General features: G+C 37.7%; 1 protein-coding gene and 1 pseudogene across 3 annotated transcripts in view; both read left to right on the forward strand.

Moving 5' to 3' along the window:
• The window catches only part of FANCC (FA complementation group C), a 284060-nt gene that overhangs the window by 13207 nt on the left and 243412 nt on the right, over positions 1 to 27441 (forward strand). For all 3 annotated transcript variants that reach the window (XM_059412307.1, XM_059412308.1, XM_059412309.1), the window contains exon 2: positions 2026 to 2126. The gene's annotated coding sequence lies outside the window, so the exon portion shown is untranslated. The remainder of the gene's footprint in view (positions 1 to 2025; positions 2127 to 27441) is intronic.
• Positions 2875 to 3615, forward strand: LOC132025144 (large ribosomal subunit protein uL30-like; annotated as a pseudogene).

Here is a 27441-nt window from a genome sequence, read left to right on the forward strand (position 1 = left end):
ACCCCACTGAGCCACCCAGCCTCCCCCCGCAACTTTCTCTTAATAAATAAAATCTTAAAAAAAAAATGGAGAGGAACATCCTTTTATAGAGGAAAGGAGGAATTTGGAGGGGTTGTTTTGGACAAAGTTCATTGGAAGAATATGAGAGTTCACAATGTTCGTGGCTATTCATTGGCTGTAGGTGAGTGAAGTGATGACAGCCTCTTATTGGCTACAGTTAAGGATGGTTGTTGTTGTTGGGGGCCTGTAGCTTGTTGTGCAGAGAGGAAATCTTTCTTCTTGCTGGACCAAGCAAGCTGCAATAAATGGGTCTATGTGAAAGCTCTCCTTTCATGGCTTCCCAGTTCCAATTTTGAGTTAGGTTTCCTTTTTTTTTTTTTTTCCCTAAGATTTATTTATTTATTTGACAGAGAGAGATGATGAGTAGACAGAGAGGCAGGCAGAGAGAGAAGAGGAAGTAGGCTTCCTGCTGAGTAGAAAGCCCAATGCGGGGCTCGATCCCAGGTCCCTGAGACCACGACCTGAGCCGAAGGCAGAAGCTTAACCTATTGAGCCACCCAGGCACCCCTTGACATAGGTTTCCTTAACACATTTTTCACAGTTGATTGTCTTATTACTGGGTTGTAAGCATTCTGTGTAGATTCTGAATAGGAGCCCATTATCAGACACATGTTTTACAAATAATTTCTCTCATTCTGTTACTTGTCTTTTCATTTTCTTCATGGTATCTTTTGACGTACAGAAGTTTTAATTTTGAGGAAGTCCGTTTTATGGTTTTCTTTTTATCATATCTTTCTTTTATCATATCTTGGGTTTATGATTAATTTCCATAAACTTTCGTGTGTGGCATGAGATATGGATCCAAATTTATCTTTTTGGTATGTGTTTGTCCAGTTGTGCCAGCACTATTTGTTGGAAAAAAACTGACCTTTCCTTACTTTTATAAAAAATCAATTTGCTATAGGAGTGCCTAGATGGCTCAGTTGGTTGTGTCCAGCCCTTGGTTTTGGCTCAGGTCAAGAGATCAAGCCGTGTCAGGCTCCATGTTCAACACAGAGTCTGCTTGAGTCTCTCTCCCTGTCTCTCTGCTCCCCAACCCCCCCACATGCACACAAACTCTCTCTTTCTCTCTCTCTCTTTTTAAGGATTTTATTTATTTATTTGACAGAGATTACAAGTAGGCAGAGAGGCAGGCAGAGAGAGAGGAAGGGAAGCAGGCTCCCTGCCAAGCAGAGATCCCAGGACCCTGAGATCATGACCTGAGCCAAAGGCAGAGGCTTTACCCCACTGAGCCACCCAGCCTCCCCCCGCAACTTTCTCTTAATAAATAAAATCTTAAAAAAAAAATCAGTCGACTATAATTATAACTAGACTCTCATTTCTGTTTCAGTGATCTATATTTATATTTTTATACCAGCACCACACTATTTTAATTATGGAAGGTTTATAGTAAATTTTGAAATTGGGTAATAGAAGTCTTCCAGTGCTTTTATCCTTTTTCAAATTGGTTTGGCTATTCTGGGTTCCTTATATTTCCATGTTAAGTTTTAGTATCATGTTGTCATCCCTCCCCCCACCCCGGAAAAGCCTGCTGTTGTGGATTTTGATAGAAACTGCATTGACTCTTAGATCTCTTTTGGGGGAGAAATGTAATAGTATATGGAATGTCTTTTCATTTGTTTAGGTCTTTAATGTCTTAGAGCATTGTTTTGTAATTATCATTATACAAGTCTTGCCCTTCTTTTGTTAATTTTATTTCTTATTTCAAAAAGCAGTTTACTTTTTGATGCTATTGTGAATAGAATTGTTTTTTGCATTTCATTTTTGGATTGTTCATTATTAGTATATGAAAATACAAATACAGTTGGTTTGACCTAGTATTATGCAACCTCGTTTATTACTTCAAGCAGGTTTTTTGTGAATTCCTTTGAATTTTCTACATACACTATCATGTCATCTGTCAATATAGACAATTTTATTTTTCCCTTTGCATTTAGGTACTTTTTTTTCTTTTTTGTTTTGCAGGGTGGCTAAAACTTCCAGTACATTGCTGAATGGAAGTGGGGAGAGTGGACATTCTTGACTTGTTTCTGGTGTTAAGGGGAAAGCATCTAACTTTACCAAAGGTATGACGTTAGATATAAGTTTTTCATTATTGATCTTTATCAGGTTGAAGAACTTTCCTTCCTATATTGTTGAGAGTTCTTATCATGAATAAATGTTGGATACACAAAATAAAGAGATGTAGAAGAAGACATGAAAACACAAAATGTTGAGGGGGGATTAGTGAAAATGAGAGTTTTTAGAATGCGTTCAAACTTAAGTTGCTACCAACATAAAATAGACTGTTATATGTACAGGCTGTTATATGTGAACTTTATGGTAACCAGAAAGCCAAAACCTGTATATACATGTACAAAAGATAATGAGAAATGAATGTAAATATAACATTATGGAAATTCATCAAACTGCATGGGAAGAGAAGAAGAAAGAAAAAGAGAGAAACTATAAAACAACAGCCAGAAAACAGTTAACAAAATGGTATCAAGTGCATACGTATCAATAATTACCTATTGTAGATGGATTATATTCTCCAAAGATGGATTATATTCTCCAATCAAAAGGTGTAGAGTGGCTAAATGGATTAAAAAAAAAAACCAACAAGACTCATCTGTATATATATTTTTAAAAGACTCACTTCACGTCTAAACACATACACAGACTGAAGGTAAAGGGATGGAGAAAGATAGTCCATGTAAGTAAAAACAAGAATAAAGCTGCTGTAGCTATACTTTATATCAGAAAAGGAACATTTTAAAACAAACTGTAGTAAAGGACAAAGAAGGGCATTACAGCTCTTTTCCAGCTGGAACCATGGAGGGTGCAGAAGAGAAGAGAAAGAAGGTTCCTGCTGTGCCAGAAACCCTTAAGAAGAAGCGAAGGAATTTTGCAGAGTTGAAGATCAAGGGTCTGAGGAAGAAGTTTGCTCAAAAGATGCTTTGAAAGGTGAAGAGGAAGCTTATCTATGATAAAGCTAAATATTAGCACAAAGACTATAGGCAGATGTACAGAACTGAGATTTGAATGGTGAGGATGGCAAGAAAAGCTGACAACTTCTGTGTACCTGCAGAACCCAAATTGGCACTTGTGTTTAGGATCAGAGGTATCAATGGTGTGAGCCCAAAGGTTCAGAAAGTGTTGCAGTTTCTTCGCCAGATCTTCAGTGGCACCTTTGTTAAACTCAACAGGGCTTTAGTTAACAAGCTAAGGATTGTGGAACCATACATAACATGGGTGTACCATGCTATGAAGTTGGTGAATGAATTGATCTACAAGCGTAGTTATGGCAAAATCAATAAGAAGTGAATTGCCCTGACAGATAACACATTGATTGCCCAGTCTCTTGGTAAATACAGCATCATCTGCAAGGAGGATCTGATTCACAAAGTCTATACTGTTGGAAAACGTTTCAAAGAAACAAACAACTTTTTATGGCCCTTCAAATTATCTTCTCCGTAAGGGGAAATGAAGAAAAAGACCACCCATTGTGTAGAAGGTGGAGATGCTGGCAACAGAGAAGACCAACTCAATAGGGTTATTAGAAGGATGAACTAAGGTATCTACCATGACTATTTTTGTAATCTGGTCAATTAATAAATGACTGCTCTCAAATGGGGGAGAAATGGCATTACATAATGACAAAGGGGTCAGTTTAAGAAGATATAACTTTTAAATATTTGCGCACTCAACATAGGAGTACCTACAAATATAAAGCAAATATTAACAGACTTAAAGGGAGAAATTGACACCCATGCATAGATTATCTAGACCCCCGCAAAAAAATCAATAAGGAAACATTGGCCTTAAATGACACTTTAGGCCAGAGGAACTTAATACATGCATGCAGAACATTCATCTAAAGCAACAGGATACACATTTTCTCAAGATCACATGGAATATTCTAAGGGTATATCACATCTTAGGTCACAAAACAAATCTCAAAATTTAGGAAGACTGGCATCATATGAAGCATCCTTTCTGAACACAATGGTATAAAACTAGAAATCAATTACAAGAAAAAAAAAGGAAAAAACACCAAAATTTGGAGATTAAACAGTATGCTACTGAACAACCATTAGCTCAACAAAGAAATCAAAACGGCAGAAATGAAAAAATACCTTGAAACAAATAAAAATGGAAAGAGAACATTGTAAAATCTATGGGATATAGCAAAAGCGGTTTTAAAAGGGAAGTTTATAGTGATATAGTCCGCATCAAGAAAAAGGAAAATTATCAAACTTATTTAAGTTAAAGTTAAAATTATTTAACTTTTCACTTAAAGGAATTTGAAAAAGAATAGTAAACGAAGCCCAAAATTGAAGGGATGAAATAATAAAGACCACAGTGGAGATGAGTTTTACTTTAAGAAAAAAAGAAAAAATGAACTCTGTTGAATATATCAACATAAGTCATAGTATAATTGAAGCATTAAAAAAAGTCACCAACGTTTTTTTCTACCTTGTAATGGTATTTTAAATACATCCATGTAAAACAAACATGGTAGAGGTAATAAAGCAGAGAACAGATCTGCTTTGCAGTTAAGTTTTGTATGGCATGCATGATGTTTAAAATTTTTTGGTCATTCACTAACATTTAAACAGTAAGCAGTTTCACCATTAAAAATCCATATATTCTGAGTTTTATTAAGGCAGTAGGATAACTAACTCTGACTTCTCCTTTGGCAGCAGCTGGCAGGAGCTAAGTTCTGCCTGTCTTCTTTGGATGGTGGTTTGTCTTCCAATAGCCTTAAGCCCTTTTGATTGCTTTACTCATTTAACTTATCCATTCTGGACATTTGAATTTATGACCTTTGTCTAAAGTAATTTAGTAACACTTGAATCATTTTGAAATGCATTTAGTTGTCAAAGTAATACCTAGGGGGGAAAAATGGGCAATTCTGAACAAATTTTTCATACTTCTTATGGAAAGTACTACAGTATTCTTTGTTCTCTGGTGAGTTTGAAGTTTCATGCTTATAGAAAAAAGTTTATTATTATTTCTGAACAATAATATGCTGTATATCCTTTAGAAATCAGAGCTTTGGTCCTACTGATTTTAGAAAATTTATCGATCTTATAAGCATAGATTTTTTTTGAAACTTCTTTTGTTTTCCTGGTTTATTTGTAGCAGCACTTCGGTCATAAGCCCCATTAAATGTATTTTGCACTTTCCAAGTTATTCTCACAGAGATTGAATGTAATCCTCACAGTAACCACATGTGCCAAGGTAAGAGAGGCATTTAAAATGGAGGAAAAATAGAGTGAAAGCTTTTCAAGAAATTAGCTTTGACTAGGATTAGGAGTTCCTGAGAGATAGCCCAAAGAGGATAGTGCTGAAGAACTTTTGGGGCTACTTCTGTTTGCGCAACTTTTAAATATGTCTTAATTATTATGGGATGATAATCTTTGCAGTTTCTAAAATAGCTGGGCACTTCTGGTTACCCAGACTCAACTTATTTTAGCAGAAAACCTTCACCTTCAATAATAACTTCTCTTTGAAAGGTTTACAGAGGAAGAAACTGAGGTTAGTGGCAAAGCTGTTGACTGTTGCCCCTGAAACTGACTCTGGTCTGGTGCTCTTTTCATTGCACCAGCAGCCCCATGGCCAAGGACTGCTGATGCTCCCTGTTGAAACATTCTTAAGTCTTTGGCAGACGTTTTTGTTGCATTTTTCTACTATGTAAATAAAGGTATTAGAAGAAATGTAGATTTTTGAATATTGCCTAATCAGTTTCTGCTTGGTAACTTGCCCTGAGACCCTCCGTGAATGCCAGCAAACAAATTGAATCCACAGTGTATTTGATATGCATATCTTCTTCCTAAACAAAATTTGAATTCCACAAACAGAAATTGAGTCATTTTCCAAATGTTTGTATATGAATGGAAGTTTCTGTCCTATCCTTCTGTAACCAATACCGTAAAACTTCTGAAGGTCTATGATGCATTTGTTGTACAATGTTAATCCAAAACAAAACTTTATTCTGACCAAATTTGTACCTATTGAGAGATACCAAACTCATTTCTCCATTGATCAGTACAACATGTTTCTACCAACCAGATCTAAAAAACATGTAAAGGAGTGCCATACTGTAAAGATCTTATTATAGTTATAAACACAAGTGCAGCTGTTAAAAATCTAGCAAAACCTCAGATTAAACAATTTAAAATTTACTGAAGATGACATTCCAGAGCCATTTTTCATAATATAAACACTCTGGGGCATGCCTTTGAAATGAGTGGGATTGTCATTAATATTAATGCCCCTGAATTCAAGGCTGGGAAGTAATTTCTTTTCAAGCTTATTTTCACTGCTAATTTTGGAATAGAATATGCTTTTAACCTGAAGTATGGCATGTTTATTCGCATCCTGAAAAAAAAAATTGATTCTGTTCCTTTTGAATTGTAGGAATCCAATAATACAGTATTTTATTCTTTATGCTCTTTTAACTTAAATGAGTTTTCTTAGAATTAAATTTGGCAAAAATTAGCTGTTAATGAAATCAATTGCATTAGTCAATTAAAAAGATAGTAAATAGTTGATATTTTAAAATCATATCAGTTGGACCATTTAAAATGCTGTGTTTAGAATTTTAATCTAAATAATTTTGAGCATATTTCTTGTGAATTTCTCTTTCAGTAAACCTGCAGTACTTCAATTTGTTTTTCTCCTCATTTTCCACTTAGTGTGATTACTGGTGAGGTCAGTTAAGCAATTTAGTGTTTTCTAGAACTACGTTCTGTGCTTTGATTTCTTATGAAATCTTATTTTCTTTTTTGGGGGGGGTCAAATTTAAGAGTATACAGGAGTCCACTGGAGGCTCTTTGAATAAATAAGAGTATACAGGAGTCTGCTAGAGGCTCTTCTGAAAGGGTCAGATAGTTCTAGGAGTGGGGTGATTGTTTTGTTTTTGTTTGCTTATTTATTGGTGAACTCATTTATTTTAAAGATTTATTTATTTTGAGAGAGAGGATGTAGGAGCAGGGCGAAAGGCAGAGGAAGAGAATCTCTCAAGCAGACTCCCTGCTGAGCAGGGAACCTGATGCAGGGCTTGATCCCACAACCTATGAGATTGTGACCTGAGCTGAAAGCAAGAGTCAGATGCTTAACCTATTGAGCCACCCAGGTGCCCCTGGTGACCACATTTTTAAAATTCCATTTACCTTTACTGAATTTTTCCAATGGACTGTTGAGGAAGTCTTTAAATTGGGTAGTAAAATAGTTGAATGACTATTACTAAACTATCTTTAGTCCGTGATTTTAAAAAGGCAACATTTATTAAAAGAAGGCAGTTGAGTCTCCCTTATTTACATTTATTCTTTAATTTCTGTTAAACGTTTTCTGACCCGAAGAACTGAAGCCAGCCATTGTCAGGTACTCTGTTGTAACCTAAAGTTGGTAACTGAAAGCACAGAGCTGATCAGAACTGGCTTTTTCTAACAGTATGGAAGACTGGTATACCACAATGACTGCTGTTGCTTTTTCTCCCCCTTCTTTCTGCTTTCCTTCCCCCCAACTCCCATATAAGAGTTTGTGGAGGTTTTGTAAACTCTTTTAGCATTTACATAAAATTCTGTATTTTGAGAAGGAGATCTGAGCACATATAAAAAACCTCTTTTTGTTTAAAATTTTTTTTCAGTTATTGTAGGATTTTCCTTCATTATCATCCATTCTTCTACCCTTTCCCTGATTTTATGTCTTGTTGTTTTTCTTTCTAGGTTTATCCCCTGGTTTTGGTGGTTGATATACTCTAGTATCTTCTGAAAAGGGTGTGTGGAAGGTGAAGTATTTTCTGGTCACTGCCTGTTGAATGTGTGTGATTCTAGTTACACTTGATATTGATATTTTGATGGACATAAGATTTCACATTAAAAATAAATTTCCTTCAGAATTATGAAGGCATTGTTCCATTTCCTTCTACCTTTTAGAGCTTATATAATTATCTGATGATATGCCATAATGTACAATGATGCTCTTTTCATCCATTGTGTTGAGCACTTGGCTTGCCCTTTCAGTTTGGAGACTCTTGTTTTTTAGTTCTAAAAAAATTTGTATTCACTGTATCCTCCCTTCCATTTTCTTTGGAACCCTTTATTTGGAATTTGGCTTCTAGGACTGATAATCTTTCTTATCTTTCTTCTGTTTTCCATCACATTGTCTTTTTACTCTACTTTTGAGACATGTTCTTCAACTTTAAATTCTTAATTTTCTGTTGAGTTTATTTCTAGTGTTATGTATTTAATTTCCAAGATCATCCTCTGAATGTTCATTTTGTTAATACTCTCTCCTTATTTCATGTTAATACTCTCTCCTTATTTCATTAAATTTATAGATTGCTTTAGGTACACCTTTGTACTATAAAGATATGAATGTTAACAACTTTTTGAAAAAGTTTTTAAAGTCTCTCATTCCTCCTTGTGACTGCCTTGTTGCTTTTTATCTGTGTATTTTTAATTTAAATTTAGTTAACATGTAGTGTATTATTAGTATCAGAGGTTGAGCTCAGTGATTCATGAGTCTTATATAATATCATCCAGTGTTCATTGCTTCGTGTTCCCTCCTTAATATCCATCACCCAGTTACCCCATCTCCTACCCCCTCCCCTCCAGCAACCTTCAGTTTGTTTCCTATGACTAGGAGTCTCTTATGGTTTTTCTCCCTCTCTAATTTTGTCTTATTTTATTTTTCCTTCCCCTGTGATTCTCTGTTTTGTTTCTTAAATTCCACATATGAGTGAGATCATTAGATAATTGTCTTTCTCTGATTGACTTATTTCACTTAGCATAATACCCTCTAGTTCCATCTATGTTGTTGCAAATGGCAAGATTTCATTTATTTTGATGGCTGATTAGTATTCCATTGAGTGTGTGTACATACACACACACATACACCATCCTCTATCTGTTCATCTGTCAGTGGACATCTGGGCTCTTTCTATAGTTTGGTTATTGTAGACATTGCTGCTATAAACATTGGGGTGCACATGCTCCTTTGAATCACTACATTCGTATCTTTGGGGTAAATACCCAGTAGTGCAGTTGCTTGGTCATAGGGTAGCTCTGTTTTCAACTTTCTGAGGAACTTCTATACTGTTTTCCAGAGTGGCTGCATCAGCTTGTATTCCCACCAACAGTATAAGAGGGTTTCCCTTTCTCCACATCGTCCCTGACATCTGGTGTTTCCTGGCTTGTTAATTTTAACCATTCTGATTGGTGTCAGGTGGTATCTCATTGTGGTATTGATTTGTATTTTCCTGATGTCGAGCGTTGTTGAGCATTTTTTCATGTGTCTGTTGGCCATCTGTAGATCTTCTTCACAGAACTATCTGTTCATATCTTCTGCCCATTTCTTGATTGGATTATTTATTCTTTGGGTGTTGAGTTTGAGAAGTTCTTTATACATTTTGGATACTAGCCCTTTATCTGATATGTCATTTGCAAATATCTTCTTCCAGACTGTTGGTTGTCTTTTGGTTTTATTGACTGTTTCCTTTACTGTGCAAAAGCTTTTGATCTTGATGAAGTCCCAATAGTTCATTTTTGCCCTTGCTTCCTTTGCCTTTGGCGATGTTTCTAGGAAGAAGTTGCTGCGGTTGAGGTTGAAGAGGTTGCTACCTGTGTTCTCCTTAAGGATTTTGATGGATTCCTGTCTAAATGTGAGGTCCTTCATCCATTTCGAGTCCATTTTTGTGTGTGGTATAAGGAAATGGTCCAGTTTCATTCTTCTGCATGAGGCTGTCATTTGTTGAAGAGACTATCTTTTTTCCATTGGATATTCTTTCCTGCTTTGTCTATGATTAGTAAACCTTAGAGTTGAGGGTCTGTTTCTGGGCTCTCTGTTCTGTTCCATTGATCTGTATGTCTGTTTTTGTGCTAGGACCATACTGTCTTGATGGTTACAACTTTGTAACCATGCTTGAAGTCCGGAATTGGATGCCACCAGCTTTGCTTTTCTTTTTCAACATTCCTCTGGCTATTAGGGGTCTTTTCTGGATCCATACAAAGTTTAGGATTATTTGTTCCATTTCTGTGAAAAAAATTGATGGTATTTTGATAGGGAGTGCACTGAATTTATAGCTTTAGGTAGCACAGATATTTTCAGAATATTTGTTCTTCCAACCTATGAGCATGGAATGTCTTTCCATTTCTTTGTGTCTTCCTCAATTTCTTTCATTAGCGTACTATAGTTCTCTGAGTACAGATTCTTTGCTGCTTTGGTTAAGTTTATTTCTAGGTGTCTTTTGGGTTTTGGTGCAATTGTAATGGAATTGACTCCTAAATTTCTCTGTCTTCTGTCCCACTATTAGTGTATAGAAATGCAACTGATTTCTGTGCATTGATTTTTTTTTTTTAAGGATTTTATTTATTTATTTGACAGAGACCACAAGTAGGCAGAGATGCAGGCAGAGAGAGGGGGAAGCATGCTCCCTGCTGAGCAGAGAGCCTGCTGTAGGGCTCAATCCTGGGATCATGACTTGAGCCGAAGGCAGAGGCTTTAACCTGCTGAGCCGCCTAGACGCCCCTGTGCATTGATTTTATATCCTGGCACTTTCCTGAATTCCTGTATGAATCCTGGCAATTTTGGGGTGGAGTCTTTTAGGTTTTCCACATAGAATATCATGTCATTTGCAAAGAATGAGAGCTTGATTTCTTTGCTGATTCCGATGCCTTTTATTTCTTTTTGTTGTCTGATTTCTGAGGTTGGGACTTGCAGTATTTTGTTGAACAACAGTGGTAAGAGTGGACATCTGAAGTTCCTGACCTTAGGGGGAAAGCTCTCAGTTTTTCCCCGTTGAGAATATATGTTGTGGGCTTTTTATCTGTGGCATTTATGATATTGAGGTATGTTCCCTCTATCCCTATCTGTGAAGAGTTTTCTTTTCTTTTTTTAGATTTTATTTATTTATTTGACAGAGAGCGCAGGCAGGCAGGCAGAGGGAGAGGAAGAGGGAGAAGCAAGCTCCCTGCCAAGCAAGGAGCCCAATGTGGAGCTTGGTTCCAGAACCCTGGGATCATGACCAAAGGCAGATGGTTAACCAAATGAGCCACCCAGTTGTCCAGTGAAGAGTTTTATTCAAAAGAAGAATGCTGTACTTTGTTAGACACTTTTTCTGCATCTTTTGAAAGGATCATATGGTTCCTGTCCTTGATTTTATTAATGAGGTATATCACATTGATTAATTTGCAAATGTTAAGTCACCTTTGCAGCCCAGGAGTGAATCCCACTTGATTATGATGAATAATCCTTTAAATGCACTGTTGGATCCTATTAGCTAGTATCTTGGTGAAAATTTTGACATCCATGTTCATCAGGGATATTCATTTGTAATTCTTCTTTTTGGTGGGGTCTTTGTCTGGTTTTTGGGCTCAAGGTAATGTTGGCTTCATAGAACGAGTTTGGAAGTTTTCCTTCCATTTCTGTATTTTGAAACAGCTTCAGAAAAATAGGTAATTAAGTCTTCTTTAAATGCTTGGTAGAATTCCCCTGGGAAGCCATCTGGCCCTGGACTCTAGTTTATGAGGAGACTTTTGATTACTGTTTCAAGTTCCTTGCTGGCTATAGTCTGTTCACATTTTCTATTTCTTCCTGTTTCAGTTTTGGTAGTTTATACATCTCTAGGAATATATCCATTTCTTCCAGAGAGCCTAATTTGTTGGCATTAGTTGCTTATAATATTTTCGTATAATTGTTTGTATTTCATTCATGTTGGTTGTATATTTGAGACTTTGCTCATTTCTTGAGAAAGGCTTATTTGCTATATCCTTCTTAGGACCACCTTTGCTACACTGCAAAGGTTTTGAACAGTTGTGTTTCCATGTTCATTTATTTTCATGGATTCTTTTAATTCTTATTTAATTTTTTGATTGAACCATTCATTCTTTACTAGGATGTTCTTTAGTCTCCATGTATTTGAGTTCTTTCCAAATTTCCTCTTGTGATTGAGTTCCAGTTTCAATGCATTGAAGTCCGAAAATATTTAGGGACTGATCCCAGTCTTTTGGTACTGGGTTGAGACCTATTTGTGACCCAGGATATGATCTATTCTGGAGAATGTTCCATGTGCACTTGAGAAGAAGATGTGTTCTGTTGCTTTAGGATGGAATACTCTGAATATATGTGAAGTCCATCTGGTCCAGTGTGTAATTCAAAGCCCTTATTTCTTTGTTGATCTTCTGCTTAGATGATCTGTGTATTTCAGTGAGTGGGGTCTTGAAATACCCTACTGTTAGTATATTATTATTGTGTTTCTTTAACTTTGTTATTAATTGGTTATTTATTTGGCTCCTCCCATGTTAGGGGCATAAATTTTAATAATTGTTAGATATTCTTGTTGGATAGACCCTTTTAAGTATGATATAGTATCCTTTCTCATCTCTTATTACAGCCTTTGGTTTAAAATCTAATTTGGTTGATGTAAGGATTGCTATCCCAGCTTTCTTTTGATATTCATTAGTATGATAAATGGATTTCCACCCCCGTAATTTCAGTCTGGAGATGACTTTGGACCTAAACTGAATCTCTTGCAGACACCATATCAATGGGTCTTGCTTTTTTATCCAATCTGATACCCTGTGTCTTTTGATTGGGGTATTTAGCCCATTTACATTCAGAGTAATTATTGAAAGATATGAATTTAGTGCCATTGTAAAGTGACTGTTTCTGTATATTGTCTTTGTTCCTTTCTGGTTTATGTTACTTTTGGGTTCTCTGTTCACTTACGGGATCCTCTTTATTTCTTGAAGGGCTGGTTTGGTGATCACAAATTCTTCTATTTTCTTTTTATTCTGGAAGCTCTTTAACTCTCCTTCTATTCTGAATGACAGCCTTACTGGATAAAGTATATTTGGCTGTATATTTTTCACATTTAGCTCCCTGAATATATCATGCCAGTCCTTTCTGGCCTGCCAGGTCTCTGTGGATAGGTCTTCTGCCAGTCTCATGTTTCTATCTTTGTAGATTACAGACCTCTTGCCCCGAGCTGCTTTCAGGATTTTTTTCTTTGTTTCTTTGACATGTAATAATAGCTTCATTATTATATGTCAAGGAGTTGACCTATGTTTATTGATTTTGAGGGGGGTTCTCTGTGCCTCCTGAACTTGAATGCCAGCTTCCTTCCTCAGCTTAGGGAAGTTCTCCACTATAATTTGCTCTAATATACCTTTTGCCCTTCTTTCTTGGTTTCTTCTTTTTCTGGGATCCCGATTAATTTATATTATTTTGCTTTATGGTATCACTGATCTCTCAGGTTCTCCCCTCATGATCCAATAGTTGTTTATCTCTCTTTTTCTCAGCTGCTTTATTCTCTATCATTTTGTCTTCTGTATCACTAATTCTATCTTCTGCCTAATTTATCCTAGCAGAGCCTTCATTTCTTATTGCATCTCATTAATAACCTTTTTTATTTTTGACTTGATTAGATTTTAGTTCTTTTATTTCTCCAGAAAGGGATTCTCTTGTGTCTTCTATGCTTTTTTCAAGTGCAGCTAGTATCTTTATAATTATTACTCTGAACTGTAGTTCAGACAATCAGAACTGTAGTTCTGACATCTTAGTTATATCTATACTATATAGTATATAGTATATATCTATAGTATCTATCTATATACTATACTATTCAGCCAGGACTGCCTCTTCTATTCTTTGATCTTGGTTTCTCTATCTTGTCACTCTGTCCATAGAATAGAAGTACTAAAATTGCAATGACCCCAGAGAAATACACACTAAACAAAATCAGAAGGGACCTGAAACCAAAAAGAAAATTGAGAAAAGAAAAGAGAGAAAATATAAACAGACAGGTGAATAGAACAGAGCAATACACTGGATCTTGTATGTATTTTGGTGTGTTTGTTAAAGAACTAGATCCCAAATTGGAAAGAAAGTAAAACTTATATATGTACAAAAATAAAATTAAATACAATACAATTAAATACTATCGTCTGGGTAGCTCAGTCAGTTAGGCATCTGCCTTTTGCTTCGTTCATGATCCCAGGGTCCTGGGATTGAGTCCTGCATCAGATTCCTTGCTTAGTGGGGGGTCTGTTCCTCCCTCTTCCTCTGCCTGCCACACTCCCTGCTTGTGCTCTCTCCTCTCTCTCTCCAATAAATAAAAAAAAAAAATCAAAAAAAAAAAAAAAAAGAATGTATCCAGGGGCATCTGGGTGGCTCAGTGGGTTAAAGCCTCTGCCTTTGGCTTGGGTCATGATCTTAGGGTCCTGGGATTGAGTCCTGGGTCAGGCTCTCTGCTCAGCAGGAGGCCTGCTTCTCACTCTCCCTCTGCCTGCCTCTCTGCCTACTTGTAATCCTCTCTCTGTCAAATAAATAAAATCTTAAAAAAAAATGTATCTGTAAAGATGAAAATTAAAAGAGACTTAAAAATAAAACAATAAAGGAAGAATAACAGGCGCCTATGTGGCTCAGATGGTTAAGGGTTTGCCTTCAGCTCAGGTCGTGATCCCAGGGTCCTGAGATTGAGTCCTGTGTCAGGCTCCCTTCTCATGGGGAGTTTGCTTCTCCCTCTCCTTTTACTGTTTCCCCTGCTTGTGCTCTCTTGCTCTCTCTGTTAAATAAATAAATAAAGTCTTAAAAAAACAACAAAATTACACAGGTAAAGATAATAGAGAAATGTACTAGATTCTGGGTGTATCTTGTTCTGTTTCTTAGAAGAAATTGCATCCCAAAATTGTAAAGAAAGAAAAACTTAAATATATTTATGAAAATAAAATTTAATACAATGAAAGGATAGAATGTAACTGTAACTGTAAAAACGAAAATTGAAAAAGACTTTTAAAAAGTTGATAGAATAAGAAATTGGTTGAAAAGGAAAGAGGAAAAAAACAAAAGTAAAAGACTACAGAATCATGAGAAAAAGCAACCATGATTTCTAGATACTGTTTCCCCCTTGCATTGGTGTTTTACAGTCCCATGTGATCGGTAATCTTGGTCTTTTCCAGATGTTTTTGCTGATCTTCTAAGGCAGGGGCCTGTTGCATTGATTCTCAGGTATCTTTGCACCGTGCAGAACTGCACCACCTTTGCATGGGGGGTGGGAGGAGGAAGAACCTAAGTAAGTGGCTCTGGATTGTATGTGGCTCTTGTTCCCTTGAGGGCTTTCCATGCCATTTTTGAGAATGAGAATGGTGGCCTCCCAGTCTCCAATGCTAGATCCGAGAGCTCATGCCCACACCTTCAGTGTGCCCTCAGGGAAAAGCAGTCAGTCACTCCTGTCTCCCTGGTTCACACCTATTCACACTTGGTGCTTACAGGGCTTGTGACCCAGAATTTTTATCTCAGGTATGCACCTTGTCTTGGGTCTCCAAACCCTATGAACTATTGTGGTAAGCTGCTTCTCCTGGGGGAAGGACAGGGGTTTTGCTGTGGTTCTACTGCTTGGTGGGCCCCTGCTCGGAGAGTGGTTGCCAGATAGTGCCAGGGTTCGTGGTTTATGGCAACACTAAGCTGGAAGCCCACTCCTGGGCTCACTGATTACAGCTGCCTTTCCCATTCCGTTGCCTAGGAACTCTGCTGCTATCAGGCACCCCCATTCTTTTTGTGAACATAGGGATCCTGAGAGTGCACTGTTCCATCTAGGATTCTGCCCCACTTTACCACCTGAGCACCTTTCAGGCAGGGACGTCCCCCATCGGAGCAGACTTGAAGTTCCAATTTTGCTCTCCACTGTTGTATCACTTTCTGGCAGCTGGCTGATGGAAGCTCCCTCTCCTTGCTGTGTATTGCCTTGGTTTCACTTCTCTGTAGCTCTTACCTTGCAGAAAGGGGTTGCTTTTCTATTTGTAGAATTGCAGCTGTTCTTTTCTTAGATGTCTGATTGAGTTCAGAGTTTTTCAGAATGATTCGATGGGTATTTAAGCTGAATTCCTGGGACCAGACAAAACTAAGTTCTCCTACTCCTCTGCCACCTTGAAAAGTCAGACCTATCTGTATATTTTGTTTTCCATCTTTTGTGTTTGAGGTTTCTTCAGATGTCTAGTAATCAGTCCTTGGTTGTATGATTTTATTTAGAACAGGGAACTAAAAGTCTCCTTGGAAGTTCTGAGTTCATGGGAGATACTTAACTGACTTGAGATTCCCGTTTATGATGAGGCTGGGCCGAATGTTGGGGAATTCTCCCATATCCATATTTTTAGGTGTTTACTTTTAGGCTTATTAGAGTTGTTTGTCATCTGTAAGCCAGACTACCACTGTTCTAAAGCCTGAGTGGGGTAGAAAACTCAGAGCATGGGGTACAGAGTTCAGTGTTCAGTTCATTTACACATTGCTATTTAACTCCCAACCTTGCACCTTTGCTGCATTCTATCCCCTGTTTGTGGCACTGTGGCTCTACTCTTAGCTGTGTCTGTTGTCTTCTAATCCAGAGAGCCTCTGTTCTATTGTATCCAGAGAATAAACTACCTCTTCTTGGTCAGGTTGGGGGCTGGGCTGCCACGAATTAGAATGAGGCTGTGGAGCTCTAACTGCCTCTTAGATAACCTTTAAACCAGTTGACTTTATTTTAGGTCTCCCTTCATCCCTATTTCTAGATGTCATAGATTTCTTCATTTCCTGATCCTATTAGGAGTCCAGTGGTATAAAATGGGATGTAAAATGGGCTGGCTTTAGCTGTGTTGTTGTCCTTCTCAGTTTCCTGTTTTTCTAGTCTATTAAGTTAGTCACCATTGGCCTATCACTTTCTAGCTTGTCAAATTCTATTGCTGTTTTCTCCTTTTCTATCTCTTCATCCTTATAAGTTATACTTTAAAAAAGAATGAAAAGGAAATTCCTTTATTTTCATCTTTGTACAGTTTCAGGGAGGAATGAAACCTATGTTTATGTTCAATCTACCATCCTTCTATGGAAATTCCTCCAGCAAATACCCCTCTTTTTTTCTTTAATTTAATGATTTAATTTTTAAAGTTTAAAGCTTCATACACATTTTATCCCTAAAATGGCTAGCTGGTTATTCTAAACTGTTCTTTAAAAATTGTGATTCATGTAGAACTAATAAATTGAGATTACCAGGAATGACATTTCTACATGCAGCCAAGCTACCAGCATGGTGTTCCATTCTGTTTGCCATAGATCTGATAGATGGGTGATGATATTAATTATTGACTGAAAATTTATTAAATGTCTGGTGTGTGCATAACTTTGCACCAGGCTCTACTGTAATAGTGAATCTCTAAATGGGAACAGTGTAGGCTGGAATATAAAAAAGACATGTTAAGGAAATAATTCAAATAATCTTCTGTAACTTGGGATTGCTGTGATATAGTAGCTGTAGACATACCAAAGGAATTGTAAAGCAAACAGACCTAGATGATTTTTTTTTGTACAGAAGTGTCAAGAAGACTATCAGTCTGAGTGATCAGTAGGATTCATAGAAATATTTCTCCTGTAGGTGTTGGAGGTTAAGATTCTGGGGCTTAGGACAGGCAACAAAGCTGAACTCAAAGATGTAGGGAATGTAAGTAGAAGCTCAGGTTAGGGAAGTAGATGGAATGGTCTGTGGGAAATGAGATGAAAGCGGCAGAACATGGAGACCTATGGAGCGCTGACATTTAAGGCTGTTTGGAGAAAGAAGCTTATAGGCAGATAGAAGTGCTCTGCAGCTTCTTCCCTTGCAGAAAGATCAACTAAAATGAGGCTCAACATGGAGAAATGCCTGGGAATGCCTTTTTTACTAAAAGACTTAGGAAATGAACATTTATATATATATATATATAAACCCTGTTGCTATCTCTCAGAGCATATTCACCCCACTTACAGAATCACTGATACACAGAGAGTTGATGGTTATCTTAACCTGAGTGATTGTGGTAATTGTAGAAAATTGACTGGATAAGGCCTGGGCTGGGCGAATTATGGGTTGGAGTGGAACTTGGGAAGATTAAAATAGAGGAATATGGGATTCTTTTACTAGGGTAGATGTTTGGTGATATAAATTAAGAAGTGGATTGAAGTGTCAGATGTCTTTTAGACTACTGCAACTTTGATGATTCACTAGGAAATCTTCACATAATTCAGCATGTATTGTCATCATGATTATGACAGGGAAAGGATACCAAGCAAAATCAGCAATGGGAAAAGGTATATAGGATGAAGTCAGGTGAAAACCAGGCACAGGCTTCTGGGGGTCCTTTCCCTGTAGAGTCACACAGGACTCATTTCTTCCAGCAGAATGTGGTAATGTTTGAAATGTCACCCATTAGAGAAATTAATTAGAGTTGGTGCCCAAAGTTTTTACTGGGGGCTGGTCACATAGTCATCATTTGCCTAGCAGGTACCAAATTCCAGACCTTCTGAGAGGCAAAGCAGGTGTCAGCAGAAATCGCAGTGTCTGTACAGTTTAGGCACTGTGAGCCCCTCTTAGTAGTTAGGAAGGTCTTGCACTATCCAAGTTTGCAGAGTCTAGCCAAGCACCAGTGTTACAAATAGTCCTTTCTGAGAAGAGCAGTTTCAGGCCTGCTGTGTTAATTCTTTTCTGTACAATCATTTTAGGAGTTAAGAAGTCATTTTTGAGGTTCAAAGTTATATTTTAATCTTTGTAAGTTGCAGAAGTGTCTGAAGGCAGCGTTAAAGCCTTACATGGTTGTAAACTGGTGGTATGGTAAGAGTAGGTAGAAGACCAAGCCTCTAAGAGATTATGAATTAAGGGTGAGAAATATATTCTGTGGAATATTGGAACTCATGATAAGAAAGCTAGTTATGGTTTAGTGGAGGATTCTATGGACTGAATTCCGCTTGCCCCGCCCCCATTCATATGTTGAAGCCTTAACTCCCAAAGTGTCTGTGTTTGGACACAGGGCCTTTACAGAGGTAATTAAGGTTAAATGAGGTCATAAGGTTGGGCTTCTAATTTGGTTTAGTGTAAGAATTGGTACCTTAAAGAGAGATGTCTTTCTATGCATGTGCACAAATAAGAGGTTGTGTGAGCATACAGAGAGATGGTGGCCATCCACAAACCAGGAAGAGATTCCTCACGAGGAACCAAGTCATCCAGAACCTTGATCATGGGCTTTCCAGCTTCTAAAATTGAGAAAATAAATTTGTGTTAAGTTACCCACACTGTATGGCTTTTGTTATGGCAGCCTGAGCAGACTGAGGCAGCTTGGGATCAGATGAGGACCTCAGCTTTATCAAGGTGTTATCAAGGTGTACTCTGTGTGGAGCAAGAGAATTTTAACATGGTACTAGGTGTCTGTTTTTGTTGGCTTTTTGGTTGTTTTGTTGATTCTGTTTTTGTCTTTGCTTTTAGCTGACTCATCCGCATACCATCCTTTTTGAATAGCACAATTATTAAGATTTCTAGATCTTGCAGTCCAGTACCATAGTCAATAACCACATTTGATCATATTAATTTAAATTAGAATAAAATAAAATCATTTCTTCATTTTTACCTGCCTCATTTTATATGCTCAGTAGCCACATGTGGCTAGTGCTTATCATAGTGGTTGAGATAGGTATGGATAGAACATTACCATCATTGCATAAAGTCCTATCAGGCAGCCTTCTTCTAGATTGTTGCTTCATACCTCTCTCCTCTCTCCTTTATTTTCTGTATCAGTGGTTCTGAACTTTTCCTGGTTCAAGACATACTTATGAATACTAAAATTTTTGGTGGGCATTCTTAAAGGTTGTGAAACAACACTAAGAAATGAACAATAGTTGTAGTGCAAATTCTGGTAAAGCATAATATGTCAAACAGAGCCTATAACAATATCTCCAATTATCGTTCTATTCATTTGGTCACTCTTCTGCAGTATGTGCCTTTAGAAAAGGTGTTTTCTGCCCCTCCTGGGTTTGCTTGTGTATGTGTAGGACATAGAACTTGGATAAGCACACATTTGTTCTCTGACACCTACTTTCCTGTTTTATTCTCCTGGAGGTAGTAAGTACAGATGTTATAAAAGGACACATCAGTTACCAGGCTGCTTTGCTGAGCACTGATTAGTCTGAGGAATCATAAGCCAAGGGGAGGTCAGTGGAAGCTGCAAACAATCTGGCATTATTCAGAACAGATTGTTTCATGAGATAATAAGTATAATAGTGGTCAGAAGGGTTCTAATTCTCCCTGGTACCCATTCTCCCCATCCATGTTGTTGTATGTGGGAGCTGTTCTCAGGAATCCTCAATAAAGCCCTGTGAAGTAGGTATTATTTCATTGCTGAAGCCAAGTGAAGGCAGCACTCAGAAATTTCATATAATTTGCCCTGGGTCATGGAGCTAGTAAATAGAGATTCTGGATTCAGATCTTTCCGTTGGTCTTCACAGCTTGTGTGTTTTTTTCCACCATAATGCAGCTGGGTTTGGGCAGTGGCCCCATCTCCCCACTGGGTGAGAATAGGTCTCTCAAAGCTGTGTTCAATGTGAAAGGGGTTTTTTGTAATTTCTATACACACTTAAGTCAAGGTAAAGACTGTGTGATCTAGAAAGGGATATTTTTCCTTTTATTTTAAGAGATTGTTGTTATTTTTATTTTAATTATGTTAAAAACACAGAAATTCTTTTTTTTTTTTTTTAAGATTTTATTTATTTATTTGACAGAGAGAGCTCACAAGTAGGCAGAGAGGCAGGCAGAGAGAGAGGAGGAAGCAGGCTCCCTGCTGAGCAGAGAGCCCGTCGCGGGACTCGATCCCAGGACCCTGAGATCATGACCCGAGCCGAAGGCAGCGGCCTAACCCACTGAGCCACCCAGGCGCCCCAGAAATTCTTTTTTTAAAAGGAGAAATCACTCATAATACCAGAACTTATTTGGGAACATTAAAGATTTTTGGGAACATTAAAGATTTTTCCTGTGCTTATATAGACATGGTTTTATAAAAAATGTTCTGTATCATACATATCTGTCTCCAGCTTCCTCATTTTACTTAGGAATTTAGGATGAATGTCTCTCCAAGTTGTCAGGAATATGTCTTTGTGTAGTTAATTGCTCTGTTGCTTTAAAAATGCATTTTGTTTTTAAATGGTTATTGTTATACCCACTTTAAGGACTCTTCATTTTAGCCTCCAGGTTTGTTTTTCTGTGTGTGTGTGTATGTGTAGTGTTACTAAGAAACAATTGAAAGACGGGAACAAAGTCTTAAATTTGGTGGCACTTAACACCAAATAATTCCAGATGTTTGCTTTTCCCTGTATATAGAAAGAATTCAGTTTGATGCTGTGTTTGCTCTTCCCATTCTCCTTTGTCTTTATTTCTCTTCCTTTCATTTAATTTTAACCTCAGTACCAGACTTCTTGTGTGCAGTCCTTGGCCTGCTGTTGTGCTGTCTTTGCCACTGGCTCTCCCTCCAGCCCCCAGTCGCTGATGTGTTTCTTGGCAGGGAACAGAAATGATGGTGGTCCGCTCCGTTGACTCAGGAGCATCCCAAGTCAGCAGTTATACTTGGCATAACAAGTACCAGGGTGGGATAACCACACGTCCCTGGCCTGGGATTTAAAAGTTGCTAGTTGTCCTGTGAGCTGTGGTTTAGTGATCGACTTAAGCAAGAGATTGAATTTATTTCTTACAGGCTTCTTTTTCTTGGTCATCGTTGGATACTATTGCTTCATTATTATTTATTTTATTCCCTTTTATTATCTTTGGCTCACATTTTCCTTTTAGTCATTTTTCTTTGATCATTTTTTCTTATCTTCACCTTTCTGCTTCTGATTCTTCAGACTTATTCCCTTTTTAAAATTAGTCTTATGCTAATCAGATTTTCCTTCCAAATCTGATCTGATTTTTCAATGGATAGGGTTAGGGAAGGTGAGGTGAGGAAGGTGGCGGTAAATATGCCACTTGCTCTGTGTTTAATATAAAACAAGGTATTAAGAAGCCTAATTCCTTTTTGATTCCTTGTATTTGGAAGACCATAGAATCAGCTGGACACTAATATCACGTGGGTTGTATGTACAGTCTTACATAAAGAAGACTGCTAAGTCCCTACTTCCTAGGAGATCAGCACACATCATGGGTGGAAAGACCAGCCCACATAGGAGATGTGAGAAAAATATGTCAGCAAGGGTAAACCAACATGACAGTAAGAAACTACTATCAGACACATACATTGTGAATGGATGATAGAGAAAAATGGAAAAACTTTCAAAAGCATAGGAGTTTTCAGTATACAGAGGTGTTTTATGTCAGTGTTAACTTTTATTTGAAGAAAGGTTAAATTGTGCTTGCTTCGGCAGCACATATACTGTAGAAAGGTTAAATATTGACTAAGGGGGGCGCCTGCGTGGCTCAGTGGGTTAAAGCCTCTGCCAGGGGATATGGGGATCGAGCCCCATATCTGGCTCTCTGCTCAGCAGGGAGCCTGCTTCCTCCTCTCTCTCTGCCTGCCTCTCTGCCTACTTGTGATCTCTGTCTGTCAAATAGATAAATAAAATCTTAAAAAAAAATATTGACTAAGGAATAGAACCTGTTCTGGGGCTTGTGAAATAAGATTTTATATTTGGAAGACAATTAAACATTGCTGACAACTTTAGTACGAAATTGGATAACTTTTTACTAAGATGTGGTCTGTGGATATTTATTATATCTAGCAATAGAATACTTGTTAATGAAGCACTTAAAGAGATATACAGATGAATCAGAATTTCTTAAAAATAATGTTTTTTTTTTTGTCTTTGGGGAAATCTTAATTAAAACTGTAAAAATTTCAAGTTCTATTATTACTCATTACAAATTATAGGGATTTTGATATTGCCCAACAAAAAATTCAGTAGATTTTAGAAACTGGTTATTAATTGACCTCACTTATGCACATTTTTGTTGTCTTGCAAGAGTACCCGTAAGGTTTAAATCAAGTTAAAAGTAGGGTAAATGGTATATACCTATAAGGTCGGACTGAAACTATATTTTTTCCTGTCAGCACTTGAGTAGAAAAAAACTAGTTTAAGAATTTGACTGTAGTTTAGAATCTTACACAAAACCACATATACTATAGTACTTTTAAAGCCTGGAACCAAAATGTAGAATCATTTTGTTTTATAGCACTTAAAACTACATCTGATATTACTCTATGTCTGTGCTGTCCTGATACAGCTTTTGGATTGCATTAGTGGTACAAGAATGAGTCTTGTATTTAAGTGTAACATACGTTGCTTGACTGCACAGATGGTATCAGTTTTGAATCTACTAAGTAAAAGAAAACTAGAACAACAATGATTTTGCCAGTTCGTTTTTACTGATTTTTATTTATTTTGGATGACTGTAGTCTTTGTAAAGGTGGCAGATTGAACCTGGAAACTAGAGCCAAGAACAGAGTGGGTGGGCGCTCCTCCTGTTCCATACTACACGTCTGCTAATTTTTCCCAGGAGAACTAATGCAGGACTGCTCCCTAACATAACTACTGTCATGATTAGTCCCCCACCCCTTCGTGTTTCTTCAGTTAAATGTCCACAGGTCAGTTAAACCCTCCCTAGTTTTTACATCCTATTTGTCCATGGCCCAGTCCTTTTTTCTCATCCTCCCTGGATTATGTCATCCATTTCCAAGGCTTTAATTACCTTCTGTGTGTTGATGGTTCCCACATCTATGTCTTTAGCTTAGTACTGTCTCCTAAGCCTTCATACCCATATATCCTGTTGCTAATTGGATGTTTTTGAGTGGATACCCCAAGTGTCTTGTATTCATTGTGCCCTAGACTGAACTCATCTTACTAGCCAAGTAAGTCCTTAGTTCCCGGTTCACTCCTTCAGTACATGTTGGTACTATACACCTCGTTCCCTAATCAGAAACCTGAGCACCACCCTGTTTCCTCCCTGTTCCTTTTTTGCTGTGTTTGTCAGATAGTCAGTATCATACACTCTACCTCTTAAGTGGCTCTCACATCTGGAAACTTTTCTTCATTCTTTCATGCCACTGGACTGGGCCTCAGGTAATTAGAAGACAGTCTTCCTGTCTCCCCTTCTAGCCCCCTTTCTACACTGCTTTTGTATTATCTTTCTAAAGCACTAATCTGATGATATCACTTTGGTGCTAAATTTCTTCAGTGGCTTCCTGTTGCTCTTACAGGAAAGTCCAAGGTCCTGACCACATCTTATAAATTCCTTTCAATTCATCTGTTGCTTGCCTGAGCAAGGTGACAGCCTTGGTTAGATTTACTTTTAGAGCCTGAAATCCCCCTAACACTATTCATGATACTTTCTTTTCTTATGAGAAGCAAGAACTTTTTACTATGGTCTGTTGTTCCTTAGTAAGCCCCTGTCAGATCTGTGCACCCCTCTTCCTACAGATCCATCATACATAGTGGAGAAGGTAGTTAGTTATATTGGTTGGCAGATTCCTCTATGAAGTCTCCATCTAGAAGTTACGCTTGATGTTATTTTAATGTTTTTATTACAAACTATAGAGAGCCTGTCTACTGATCCTGGGCCAAAGTAATGGAGGTGATCGGATGCCATCACAGCCTGTCATTTTGGGGTAATAACTAGGACAGGTCATAAAAGGGGTCCCTCTGTGGCTCAGTTGGTTAGGCATCTGCCTTTGGCTCAGGTCATGATTTGAGGGTCCTGGAATTGAGCCCTGTGTTGGGCTCCCTGGTCAGTGGAGAACCTGCTTCTCCCTCTACTTCTGTCCCCCCCCAACCCCCACTCATGCTTGTTCTTGCTCTGTATCTCAGATAAGAAAATAAAATCTTTAAAAAAAAAAAAAAAGAACTGATAATAAAGGGGTTAACCATCTGCTCTTTTTTTTTTTTTTTTTTTTAAAGGTTTTATTTATTTGACGAAGAGATAGAACCAGAGAGCACAAGCAGAAGGCACTAGGGGGAATAGCAGAGGGAGAGGGAGAAGAAGACTCCCTTCTGAGCAGGGAGCCTGACGTGGGGCTTGATCCTAGGACCCTGGGATCATGACCTGAGCCAAAGGCAAACGCTTAACTGACTGAGGCACCTAGGTGCCCCCATCTGCTCCTTTTGAAGCTGTTTTCTAAACAGGCCAACAGGTTGACTATAGAATGTGAATATTATTCCCTAAGAGAATGGGATTCCTGAAAGTCTTGGAAGGAGAAGCAGGAAGGAAGGAACAAAGGAAGGAATGTCACCAGTAGAGGGATAAAAATGGTGAGGTCAAAATACAGAAGCATTGGGGTGCCTGGGTGGCTCAGTCGGTTGAGTTAGAACTGTTGGTTTTAGGTCAGGTCATGATCTCATGGGTCGTGGGATTGAGCCCCATGTCAGGCTCCATGCTCAGTGGGGAGTCTGCTTGAAGTCTCTCTCCCTCTGCTCCTCTCTAACTCTTGTGCATTTACATGTGCACGTGTTCTTTCTCTCTCTAAAATAAATCTTTAAAAAAATATAAAAGCATTAATAGAGTAATTGTTCAGCTGGTCTCTATCTTAGATACCCTAAAATGTTTGTTGTCAGTATGGAAAAAGAAGTCAGCTGTAGGCCTCTCCCAGAGAAGAGAGTAATCCCTGATTTTGGCAAGATTCTATAAAGAGTTGCATTATATCTTGTTAGTCTATGCTTTGTCTAAAGACCGGTCCTCTTGCGTCAGTTTTTTACAAATGCTTTTCCCTCTGCTTGGAACATTCTACCTGCTGTTTCCTTAATGAACCTTTTGCTTATGTTTCAGATCTCTTTCCCTGTAGACCTTCCTTGACACCCTAAGTCTGGGTTAAGCGCTCTGGCTGAATCTCCTGTACCACAGACTGCTTATACTACAGCATTAGATTATGTTTTAAGTTCAGTGAATATAACTAATTTTATCATTTGGAATGAAGGGGGTTTTAGGAGTGTTTTCAAGAACATTGAGTCATGAGACATTTTTCTTCTCCTGAAACCACTAAAGCCGTGAATTTTCTTTGAACCTTAATTACAATTTTGAAATATTTGTAATATAGCATGCCATAAGCTATTCTGTGAATGAGAGGGACTGGCCATAGTCCAGTTGTGAATGTCTTGAATGTGAATGCCAGTGTTCATGTTTGATATTTTTTATTTTGATATATATTCCACCTGTCAAGCCAGTCCAGTCTTGTCCTAACACAGGATGTGTGCTTACTTGGCTATCTTAATATACCCTGCGTTTTCTCTTTCTAACACCCAAATTCTGCCTAAAATTTCTTAGCATCTTTAACACTTAGGCTTTACCTTCCTTCCTGACAGATTCATTAACCATGTATTTTTCCTAAGGTAGTGTTGTCTGGAACTGTTGTTTCTGAGAGTACTTTTATTTCTATAGTCAGGAGAATTTAATATGCCCGAAGTATTGTACCGCAAAGGTTGAGTAATTTCCTAATTTATACTTTGCTAAAACCCTATCAAAAATGCAAATGAATTACCTTTGAATAAGAAAAAAGAAGTCTTAACAAAGGACTATGGATTTGATATATTATGTAAAGGAGCAATGAAAAAAGTATAGTTCTTTCATATATGATTTTTTTTTCACTTACTTTACCAAAGTCATCTTTGTCATCCAGAAGACATCTGGCTCTTTGTTTTTTTTTCTGGAAATGAAGCCTCCTCATATGTGAAATCAGTGTATTTTTATCCTTATGTCATTTTAAATTGGAATTAATATAGAGGGGTTATAAAATAATATGCAGCAGACTTTATATTTTGAGATTTAAGTTGTGTAGTTTTGACTATTCACAATTGATCTAAAAAATTGATGACATACACTGAATTGTGGTTTTGCTGAGACTTATATTTGAGTAGTAAGTACTCTGAGTCAGTTTGGGGGCATGAGACATTGACATAGGAAGCCTGTCTCAGCCCTCATAACCTGCCTCTCAGGGTAGCTTTACTATCCACCCATCATCAGAGCTTGTACCTTAGTTCTCATGAAGTAATAAAGCATTTTTTTCATGGTTTCATAAAGAAAGCCAACCGCTAGTCCTATTGATGAAAGAGAAGAGAAAACCTTACAGTCTAAGAAAATGCTGGTTCTTGGTATGAACTGTAAAGTTTTGGATAAAGACTACGTTGTCTAAATTGTAGCTGCGAACTATAACCTGAATGAGTCCATGAAAGTCATCAAGTTGGTGAGCCTGTTTCAGTGAGTATGCTTGCCATTGTGAAAATTGCTCCAGTGAATGAGAAAATGAAGAAGTTGGGTAGATGAATAGTTTGTGCTATGAGGATATGAAGAGTTCATTATTCTTATGGAGATATTCTGTAAAAGGTCAGAGCTGGATAACAGATAGGAAATATCCAATATTGAAGACATTTGTCAGTTCCTAAAATAACCTTTCGTGTGAGTCCAGTTTGACTTCATAATTTTTAGACATGATTTTCTTTGTGTAACACAAAGTTAATGTGAAGCATTAACCAATCATAATGCTAGGGGAAAGTTTCCTCCTGCATTCTAGAAGGTGAAGGTGTTACAGACTGGGAATGTCTCCACACGGATGAGAAAGATGGAGACAGAGATGGTGATGAGGAATTTGAAGAAGC

The sequence above is a fragment of the Mustela nigripes genome, chromosome 9, assembly GCF_022355385.1.
Source record: "Mustela nigripes isolate SB6536 chromosome 9, MUSNIG.SB6536, whole genome shotgun sequence".
Lineage (NCBI taxonomy): Eukaryota > Metazoa > Chordata > Mammalia > Carnivora > Mustelidae > Mustela > Mustela nigripes.